Here is a 12,240-nt window from a genome sequence, read left to right as displayed (position 1 = left end):
TTACCCAGTAGTATTGTGGAAGGTTATCTTCCACTCATCCCTCTCCCATTTACAGAGCAGGTTGTACACACTGTGTAGGTCAAGCTTGGTGTATATGTTATGTGTACAGTTCTTCCTATTCAACTTGACCCTCTATCTTAGTGCCCAGGATGATCAAACAACAGGAAGTTGAGGAGGAACTCAAGGCCAGCTCATTTCTGTCCTGCGCTGCAGACACACACACACACGCATACACACACGCACATATGTATATATATACATGCCATTTCATATATATATAAAATGGCACGTCAAACAGTAAATATTTAATCATCATTGATATAAATGAAAATAATGAATGAATACAATGTGTGTGTGTGTGTGTGTGTGTATGTATAACACACACACACACAATGAAACCTGGAATGTACGGAATGAAAGCCAATATGTATACAATGAAACCTTATATATATATAGTATATGGAATTAATACCAATATATATTTACAATGAAACCCGGAATGTATGGAATGAAAGCTGATATATATATACATTGTCTGCAGCTGCTTCTGATTGTCAAGGATGGCCCCCTGTTTAGTGATGGCCAAGTCAGACATTTATGCTTGCACCGGATCCATGTGTAGGCTGAACATTCTGTCATGCTCATGATAGATAACACCCCCAGCTGCAACATGATGCACAGCCACAGTTTACTGGGTTGAATCCAAGTGCGGACCAAGTCCAGCATCAAACGGTGCTGGCACCAAATGGTGATATCCAGGTGAGTGGACAAAATCTGAGGCGATGATGCCAACAAGGGCACTCTTAACAGGAACTATATGTAGTTAGAGTTAAGGAGCCAAATCCAAAACATCAAAGCCAAACACAAGAGACAGTGTGAACAACAATGACACAAACCAGGACAATCAATCAAATACAAAGAAAAAATGCTAAGAATGTCCAACTTACGGACAACTTGTTCTTATGAACGGACTGAGATGAAGCCTATTGCACAAATAATTTGAGTTAAATACAGTGATTCGTAAAAAATACACATACTACTTTGTGAAGCTAATGAAAATATTGTGCGGCTTCATAGTTTCGCCAGCTTGTACTTACCTAATCCGACTTACGAATCTGACTTATCAGGCTTAGGGAGCTGATCTGTTTCTTAACCTGGGTACTGTCTGTAATATATTCAAAATTAAATTCCCCTTAACTTACAGATTTTAAAAAGGTGGGATATTTCTTAAAAATCAACAAACAGTATGTATTTCACACACATGGACTTAAAAATCTTTTGCAACAAGTCCAGAAATATAAATGTATAGGCAGATTTTATATTATTTAACACTGCAAATAAATATTGACATTACAATTACATAAATACAGACATTGCAATGTGGATTTTCAACCATAATATGTTTTAGAAGGTGTCTTAGCACACGACTATGTTAATATACCACGTGTTCATGAGTCAGTTTAGTATTTCTAGCATCAGACAAAAATATACAGAGAACAATATTGTATAACAGACAAACTACTGTACAGTGACGGTTTGTATCCCCAGATACACAAGACATATGAAGGGGCACCAAGTCATCACAGAAAAAAAAGATTAAAGCTAAATGTCCTGAATAACTTCAGCCGCAAAACATTGAAGTATGAAAAGAAGCCACTAAAAGGATCAGAAATCTCCGAACAATTATGATGCAATCAGTTGAACTTATATTCTAAAAGTTCAGGATTACTTGAAAATACTAGGATGGAATTTTTGATTGAGATTGGTTGGCCTTTACTTGTAGTCATATAAATAAAGCCCAGTCGTGTTGTACAGTAGCTGGGGAATGAGAGAGAAACGAACAATAGATGAGGGTTGGAAAGGTCAGAGCCACAGGCCATTTGACATTTCTTGACCACTGCAGATGACTTTGTGTACCTGAAGTCTGTTAAGCTACATTTAGTATTGTTACATTGAGGCCATTTCTGCACAAGTTATTTGCTTATTTGCCTGTGATTTCTGTCTGAATCATAAAAGGGAAAAGCAGCATAGAATTTATATTCACACAATATAGGCCAAATCAGTTGTGAGAGCACAGTTCTCCAAAAAGTCTATATTTCATAAAATATTAAAAACTGAACTTATACGGAAGGTGTTGTATAAGTATGGATTTGAAGTGGTAAAGATTCCTCTGCGCGGCACGTTGACACAGTTTGCAAAAGGGTCCTAATTTAGCAGAACAGGCAGGTTGTCCAAGTAGCTCGCAGCTGTTGCCTGGTTGCCTGGTCCATCTGATTGACAGAACACCAGCGATGACTGATACTCCAGAGGGATTCCATATATAAAGCGAGAAATATAGTTCAGAAGCAATGACCCGTCAGATATTCTTGCCATTTAAATTGATTGTTTTGTGTTTGATTAATTACACTTCATTTTAACAGTTCACATTTTTACTAATTTTACATATCTATGTATATACAGTGTTTTCTCTGACCTCCAGGGTTGGGAATGTAAATCCTCGTGTAGCTGGAGTTTGCATTTTTTTCCTATATCATGCAGGTTTCATCCAGCTACACCATTTCCCTCCCGCAGTTTAAAGCCATACAGGTAGACTAATTGGCATCTCTAAATTACTTGCAGTGGATGATGGCGAATGTGTGCCCTGTTATGGATTGATGTACTGCCCTGAGTTTACCCCAGGCTTTCGCCCTATGCTGCCTGGGATAGGCTCCAGGCAACCCTGACCAAGATAAGTGGTAAAAATGAGATGGGCCTTGCACTCTCTATATGGGAGTTTAAGGCTGTAAAGTATAAAGACTAAAAACCATCTGACTTTCAAGCATGCTTCATTTATTCACTGTGTAAGCAATATTATGATTACATAGTGCCTACCTAGTCCATATCATAGCTATCACGTCAGTGTCAGATTGAATGAACTAGTTTATCTAACACAATATCTAAACTGAGTACTGTTAAAAGTGAAAGCAAAAAATGACTTTGCAGGAAACGTGACAGACAGTAAATTTCATTAATCTTCAGCAGAGAACGTGGCGACAATAGTTAACTCCTTCTCAATAATGTTCCGCGATGTGCGATGCTGAATAATTCATTTAACCTGAGGATAGATTCTTATTTAAAATCTGTAGACTGCAGATTACCCAGTTTCCTTAAAAAAAAGATGATCCATCATTTTAGTGAAAACTGGAATTTTTATCAGGTAAGGTCATAAGCACATATTGGCTAACAGAGTGAAATTCAGAGGTTAGGGCCAGTTGTAACACTACGGGTCATAATAGAGCCTGGAAAAGCATAGAGAGCAACAGTAAAGCCCCCAGACACTCCAGTGTCAAAGCCCAGGGTCCTTCTCCTCTCACAGCTTATACTGAAGACTCTAAAATTATTCTGTTACAGGCAGACAATATTAGACTTTTTTTCACCTGACACTTTCTGCTTGAAGGTGGGAGTGTGTCTTTGTTATTGCTTTCAATATGCATTAAAAATTCAAGACCCTTCAGGATAGTAAGTGTAGCAGTTGGACTATTTCTGGAAAGTCGTAGATTTTATTTTTCCTTCACACCTGCTTTCAAGAGTTAGTACACTGAAATATGAGTTGTATTTGATATACAATATGGGAGGGTCAGATGAGGTTAATCAAATAGCATATTTATTTTTAAAAAACTGTTTAATAAAGCCCAAGGCCGTTGGGGTTATGATTAACAATTTTGGTATGCAGAGTGCCAGAGAGGTGCTGTCATTTGAGGCAATTCATTCATTTATTCTGTTTTTAAATTTTTAAATAAATTTTCTACATGTGATTGATTTAAATGAATACAGCAAAAGTTTTTTTTTGCAAAATAAAAGGACAAGCTTATACTTACATTTTGTAATATGGTCAAAAACATTCTGCACATGAGAAGCTCCTTTTAAAAATTCAAGTTGCATTCAGCTGGTAATTATTTTAATAACAATCCCCACTGAGAGACAGAGTAACAACCCAGAGCAAGATTTTGGTGAGCTTGTGTGTTGTAATGCACTATAATCTCCAGGCCTGGGCGTACAGGTGACCCTGTTGCTGAAAGTTAGCTGACCCTTGCTAGCCTCCGTGTCTTGTTAGGACGGCTGGAGGGTGGATGAGAGGATAAAGAGGAGGAATAAGTGTTTGCCAAAGGATTTTCTACAGGATTCATGGGTGGATTTGTGGAGTTCTTTAAAATTAATCACTTTTCCTCTGTATTTTGCTCTGTTCCCCACAACCCTGCGTAGGACAAGCGGGTATAGAAAATGGATGGATGGATTTTGGTTTGTTTTTCTTAATGGAACCGTGTCCCAATAAAAGCTGCCCTTTGGCAGACCTTTGCTCTGCAACCTGCCAAGGAAGTCAATGAAGCACTTTGCTGCTGAAACAGGAAAATTGTACTGTTATATAACAATGTAACAGCACTAGACATATATTAGCCTGCATCTGAGCAGTCATTCATTTCTTTGGGCTTGTTAGTCCTTGTCCTGTGTGGTTAAGCGACGTGTTGTAGTGAATTACTGGGAAATATTGCTGAACATGCCAATAAACTGGCCTTACAATGAGACTCTGGTTGATGTGAATCCTGCAAGGACCCTTTTCTCTCACTACACTGTTCTCTGCTTGTACCTCAATGTATTGTATGCATATTTAATTCAAAATAAAATGCATAGTTTTATTTTTGATTTCCCTTGAACCTTGATCTGTAGACTGTACACGCATCTATGAACATCGTCATTGAACTCCTTTGCTTTCATTTTTGATATCGCAGCCTTATCTCATGCGATTCATTTTCACATCCCGCTCATCTGTTCTTGCTCACTTCTCAATCCTTCACTCACTGCTTCGAATTATATCATATACACCCATTTCTTTGGAATAAGGCACCATTGTGTCAGATTGTCTTTTTCATAGCTTAATAATTACGTTTAACTTCATTGGGTCACCCTTGCATATATCCATATCCGGCTGTACAACAACAACAACAACAAATTTATTTTTGTATAGCGCATTATCACAACATTACATTGTCCCAAAGCGCTTTACAGCATCCCCACCCAAAGCCCCCAGTGAGTAAGCCATAGGCGACAGTGGCAAGGAAAAACTCCCTAGAAGGAAGAAACCTTGGGAGGGACCAGACTCAAAGGGGGAGCCCATCCTCCAGGGGCCGGCAGGGAGAGTCAAATACAGTTTAGTCTGAAACACAAACGGGGAGCAGGGGGGAGATGACAAGCCGGTGCCAACACTTCCTCCAATCGCCAGGCAGCCAGAAGGCAGGGAGCGGGTCATACAAGGAAGATGACACTGGCAGAACGGCGAGCTGGATGCACGGTCGTCATTGGCAGTGGCGACGTCACATGTTGCAGGGTGTGCTGGACATCTTGATAGATTGAAAGCTCCAGGTAGCACCACCCAGGAGAAGGTGGTGGAAATAAATGCAATTAGTCAAAGTAAGGGAGACTATAGGCAGTGCTAAAAGTTAGATGAGTGCAATATGAAGTGCAATGCTCCGGCAGATATGGCTATGGCAGCATAAGTAGGAGGGAGAGGCAGGTGGGAATGCAGGCATGGGGAGTCCCTGAAATGTCAGCACTCCAATCCCACAAGCAATTGTGAAGCTAGAGTGACATCACTGTCAATTCAGTTTATCCAAAGCCAATGGCACCGATCCCCACCCAGCTCTACACCTCACACTATAGGTTTAACTGGGAGTGAGAAGCTAGCTAGAGCTAGAACTAGTGTCCCTATAAGCTAAACTAAATAGGTGTGTTTTTAGTCTAGACTTGAATATTGAAAGTGAGCCTGAAACCCGCACATCCGGTGGAAGACCGTTCCACAGCTGAGGAGCTCTATAGGAGAAAGCTCTGCAGCCTGCCGTAGATCTTTCTACCCTAGGTACTAACAGATATCCCGCACCTTGAGATCGAAGCAAGCGTGGGGGATTGTATGTGGTCAGCAGATTATTAAGGTAGTCTGGTGCAAGGCCATTCAGTGCTTTATAGGTTAACAGCAGTATTTTATAGTCAATCCGAGACTTAACTGGTAACCAATGAAGGGAGGATAAGACTGGTGTGATGTGATCAAATTTTTTAGTGTTTGTGAGAACTCTGGCTGCCGCATTTTGTACCAGCTGAAGTTTATTTAAGGAACCAGACGGGCAACCAGAAAGGAGGGTATTACAGTAGTCTAGTCTGGTAGTTACGAAGGCATGTATTAATTTTTCTGCATCACGAAGTGAGAGCATCTTACGAAGCTTGGCTATGTTTCGTAGATGATAAAACGCAGTTCTAGTAATACTTCTTATGTGAGCATCAAAACATAGATCTGAATCTACTAGAAGACCAAGATTTCTAACCACTGTGTTAGGTTGTGTAGGAAGGCCACTAATGCTGAGGTGGTGAAACTTATTTCTTGCAGCCTTGGGACCAATCACCAGTACTTCTGTTTTTTCTGTGTTTAACATTAGAAAATTTTTTGCCATCCAGCACCGAATATCTAACAGACAATCTTCTAACCGAGATAGGAGTGATGTATCTGTAGCAGAGCTCTTCTCTATAAACATTCAAGACCCATAGTCAGAAACCATATGTATGTCTAGCCATCTTAACGATCCTGCAATACTGGTCTTAGAACATGCATACGTGCTGTATGACGTCATGTTATGGGAGATAAGGCATATACTCTGCCGATATTAGTTTTTGAAATAATACGCCTTGGTATATAAACTTCATGCTTTATAGTCTTTATAGGTCACAAACAAATTAATTATCAAAATGATTAACATAGATATCCCACATACAGTATGCCAAAATCAAACATTTTCAGTGAACAAATCCATGTAGATGACAAGCTGGCTTTAGTTTTAGCAGTGCATTTTTAAATATCAAACTATACGCCCCTGTACAGCCATCACCATGGCAATTGTTTGTTTTGTCCATTTAGGAGAAAAAGCATCATTGAAATAATTTTATGTTTCCATTTTATAATTCTAGCAATATATATTGCTGTGAGCAATGGCTGGAAAGTGCTATTCACAAGTTCAGAAATATGTTGGATGCTGCAACATTGAAACAGTGGAGAGATGAGTCAACAGAAAGGTCAGCAACTTGCCACTATGAGGATGTTAAATGTCACCTCAGCGGTCTGATCCGTTTTCAACCCGGAGGGAAGACTTCAAAAGCCATAGTGCAGGTATGGGCCAGAAATGGACCTGATAGAAATGTCAGAAAAATGTGCACCGAGAGGCAGTGAAATGTCAATCAAGGTGCAAATATTCAAAGTGCAAACAGAAAAAGTCATTACCAAATAGGGGAAATTCAAGGGGACGGACCAACGCAAGAAATGTAATAGATGCTTTTCCTATCATGCCGTCCCATACATTACATTGTTTAACTTACGCCTTTTTGCACCTGATCGGCATTCAGTTCAAGAAATGGAATTTTTTGTCCTCTAATTTGTTTTTGCTCTGGGATTAAACTGTGCTTGTGGCTCTCAGATATTACTGTCCAAAAGTAACATTGTTGTAGTGATTTTCTTGTTTTCCATAGTGTTTACTAGACATTCCTCACAGACAAACCAATGAAAATCAAGTATTTAAATGATTCTGAAAGGCAAGGGACACCCTGGATGGGATGCCCGCCTATCACAAGGGACACACTTGCACAATGCACAACTTAGACACCAATTCAGCTAACGACATGTTTTTGGAGTGCTGGAGCAAACCACATAACACAGAGCTGCTGGTGGGACCTGCAGCCGAGAGGCGAGAGGCTGGTTTGCCGTCCACTAAGTTTCCTGTAAATATTACCTTTTTTCCATGTGCATCCTGTGCGTATTCCTGTCCTCTAATTGCACTTTCACTTGTTTTATTGGAACAGTGCTTTGGGATACTCATCTGAAGGGCACCATTAATCATTTTAATCATTATAATGTCTGAAGTCTTCAGAAGCCTTTCATTCACTGAGCAACTTGGCTTTGTGCTTTGCGGGCAACACAAGGAGACACTGCCCTCCCCTCGGTCATGCCAACCACCTATGGGCAAAGTCGACATTTCAATCAAAAGTTAAGTAGAGCTGGTTGAAATGAGATTCTGACAGATCACAAAAAAGCCCATAAATTACTTGCTACCAGACAGATATATAATCAAAAGGACTGAAATACGTACCGTTCCAAATCTCCCTGCAATAAAAAAGAATATTGTGCATATTCATTATTCAGTGGCTACCCATATTTTCATCTGGCTGACAGTAAGTTAAAAGTCGGGCTCATTATCCTGCCTAAAAGATTCACTTGCTTTCTTACTATTTAATAAATCATCTGTTTGTCCAGTGATTCTGTCCACCTGCTCTACTCTGTGTCATTGTGAAAGTAAAGACTGTAGTTTGTGGTTGACCAGGGATGAAAAGCATTTTCATTCCTTCATAGCTAAATATAATCACAAAAAAACGAATAAGAATGGAGAAAGTATCCATAAGATCATTTTCTAGCTATCAATAAAAATATGTAAATTGCAGTATAGTGGCCGTTTTGTAGAGCCTCCTCTTGTGCACAATTGCACAGAAGAAATCCACATAATCTCGATTTAATTTTGTAACTCCCATTCATATTACACGACTTAACTAAATGCAGACGCATTAGAGGAAACAAAAAGCTAACAAGGCCCTCATTTTCCAGTGGAGCTGATAAGATTCCTGTTTACCAAGACGCCTCCCCACAAGAGACAGGCACTTGTGGGCTTTTACAGTCTTATTGTCTGACAATTTTCATTCTGTACCATATCTGTGTGTAATTATTTAATGACCATTTAAAACAGTTCCATATAATTAGCCCTTGCCAATCTGAACCCAAATGCTTGTTGAAAGGTACACTGGAAATGAGAGCATCTTCTAGCTGTTGCAGTATAACACAGGGTACCATTCTATACTTGCTCTGGGAAGGACACACAAATTTTAATCAGTGAATAATTATTCTATTGACATCTTAATTGAAGTGTTTGAAATAATATTTAAGCAAAACGGCTTTTTTAAAAAGGAAGGGTGGAAGAACATTACTTGGACTGGAATAAGAAGGCTTGGGAGAGGTTTTCCGGAAGGGAATTGCATTTTAATAAAGAGCTGAGTGGTGTTTCCACCACACAGTACACATTTGTATGGAATATTCAAGCAACACTCCCACGTCTGCCTCACGGGGACCTAATCTCAGTGAAACAATCAGTTTAGTGCCTTAGAATTATACTGTAACAACCAAGGAGGCTGCAGCACAAGAGGTCACCCTGTAAATGTGTGTTTTCTGGTTCTCAGGACAAATGGCGATTTAGCTTCTTATCTTTTGCAGTTGCCCTTAGAGGAAAGCCATTATCTTACAGCCCAGCCAATAACAGAGCCCACCAGCAGTGTGCAAAGCCATATGCAAATATGCATCCGCTATCATGTCTATATTAAATACTTGCTTCAGTGTCTGGTTGTCGTTTTTTCTGCATACATTTTAAGAAGCACAGGTGGAATTATCCATGGCCTTATCTTCTGCCACTAGATGCATAGTATGCATAGTTTTACATATTTTGCAAATGTCTGCACATGTTTACGTTTGGATAACTTGGTATAACTTAGAGGAAAGAAGTTATTGGTCTTAAAGGTAAAATGATGTACAGTACTGTACTGTAAGTTACGAGTAATAGGTTATAGTCTCATGTAAATTGGCATTATCTACATTTACTTATTCAATTATGTTTTGCTTATTAGCAAATAATGTTTGTATTAATTACTTTATTGCCTTATTAGCAAATATTTGTATTGATTACTTTATTGCCAATGCAAACTTACTATCAAACCTCCAATAAACTTCCTAGCAGTGAATCGTTTAATTTCTATATGATATATAGTATAAAAAATATATTAGCACTGTTGCCTCATAGCTCACATTTTTTGTAATACAGGCGGGGCTAGGAGAGGGGTGGGCGGGGCTAGGAGAGGGGTGGGCGGGGCTAGGAGAGGGGTGGGCGGGGCTAGGAGAGGGGTGGGCAGGGTATGGACATCCCAGAGTGTGAGAAAATCAGGTGATGAGCACATTCATTGCCAGTCATATAAGACTGAGATCTGGTTTCTTTTTGCCCAGAAAATAATGCACAGAAAGGCTGATACTTATGGCCAAACCCTTTTCAAGACTCAGTGGATAATTTCTTTCTTTCATGTGTGTTTCCTCTATTGCTGACATTGAAGCTGTTGTCTTTTGGTTTAAAGTTAATCTAAATCCCTTCCTCACCTGCCCTTGCCACATGGTTCTGCTCAGCAACCCAGCCAGAGCCAGTCTGACACATTCATCTTCCCAGTACATGAAGTGTGCTCTGGAAAACTATGTTGATAAGCAAATGTTTGAACACTAAAAGAAACTGGTACTGTGACATGTTGGGCCATGTTGAGGAGTAAAGGAGGGAATCTGTGGCCTGCGGACAGCTTTTATATATTTTTATGAACAGTGAAGGTAGTGACTTTCACTGCGTCTTTTTCTCTCATCAGCTCAGTTGAAAAAGAAGTGCCACAGATAAATAATGAAAACCCTTTCCTGTTTAAACCGAAAGGACTATTTCCAGTTTATATCCAGCATCAATCTGCTTGTCCTCCCTGGTGCTTAAATCATAAATCAATTGCCTCAGTCTAAATCTGAAGTTACCCGGCTGGCACAAGGTGTATCTGCATAGAGGGCAGATGGAATTTGACTCCTCCCCCCGCCTGTCACACAACGTTACCTGACTCATTAGGGTTTCAGAGACGCCACTGAGAATCTCAGCTTCGTGTCAATTTCAATAATTCAATGGAGCAATGATCGCAAGTTGGTGTGAAGCGGATTGAGGTAGAAGGGCTTTGGTTGCTGATGTAAAATAATCAAATCAGTAGCGCAATTAAGATTTCATTTGTACATACAGTTATCAACAGAATTATTGCCGTTCCTGCTGAAGGTCATCAAATAAAGGATTGCATAAAAGCAGTAATTAGCTATATTGTCATTTTCCGAAATATATTTTAATGAATCTGTCACCCTTCCAAAATGTATATAGTGCAGAGAATGACACAATGATGATTAAATAAACCAGACTGACAAGTGCAGAAATTATTGGCATTGTTTCCAGCACTTCATCTCCCTTTGCAAGAAGAAGAGCATTGTGTCTTTTTTTTTTGGTAATGCTTTATGAGACTGAAGAAAACATTGGGAGAGACTGGGTGAGAGCATAGGATTGTTCCTCATTGTTTATCTTACTGCAAGGTCTTGCCAAATTTCTTCAATGTCTTGGCAAAGAGAGCTGAGATTTTTGTTCAAATGTGCTGTCATGAATAAAATTAACAAGGCTCCAAAAATAAAAAGTAATAAAAAACATCCCCGTGTTTTACAGAAGGCATCTTTTTTTTGTGTGTGTTTTTGCATATGTATTCAATGCCAAATGCACAGTTAGCCAAAGAGCTCTATTTTCATCTCATTTTGTCCGTAGTACCCAGTTGCCGTGCCATTTAACTAACTCCCGGCATTAACATTTGTTGCTTTTTTTTTCTGGCAGCCCTTGCAAATAGCATGTTGGCATGGGGATGGTATCTAATTTGAATTTGGAGATTTGGTGCCTCAAATGCAACCAAATTCTGTTTCTGAAAGTGTGCTCTTTTTTTTTCTTTTGCTTCCACGCCGTCTTGGGGTCAAGAAACACATTTTCTAACAGGCAAATTATCAATGCTTCAGTGCTTCTAAACTTCTTACTCATTACACTTGAAGCAGAAAGCGGCTTGTTTATTTATTTATTTGTTTGTTTGCTGTTTACACCTATTGTCTAATTTATGAAGATCAAAGCCTTAGTTTCTCAGTTACTTCCCCATAGAATCAAATGACAAAAGCAATTATGAGCAGCTTCATGCTATAGTTGAACAGAAGGCTATGGACGTAGCATAGCAGACCGAAGGTTATTGCAGTTAATTTCTCAGAACATTCAAGCTGATTACACAGGACAACAAAAAAAAACATGTTTTTAAATCATCAGAGACCTAAACATATTTTTCCGAATCAGTTTTTCACGCTGATTCCATATCTGTTTTCATCTGTCACGTCAACTTTTTGATTTATGAGTAATGCTAGTTAATACCATAATTGCAAGTATTGTGTACTAAAACAAAAGCATCACTGTAATATACTGTAGGGTAAAATATCTTTAGAGCAAAATCAAATAAACAGACAGTGGGCATAAAGAAATTGAAAAGTGTTTGTTA

Source organism: Paramormyrops kingsleyae, chromosome 2 (assembly GCF_048594095.1).
Source record: "Paramormyrops kingsleyae isolate MSU_618 chromosome 2, PKINGS_0.4, whole genome shotgun sequence".
Taxonomy (NCBI): Eukaryota; Metazoa; Chordata; class Actinopteri; order Osteoglossiformes; family Mormyridae; genus Paramormyrops; species Paramormyrops kingsleyae.
The sequence above is the reverse complement of the archived record's forward strand: the minus strand, read 5'-3'. Positions refer to the sequence as shown.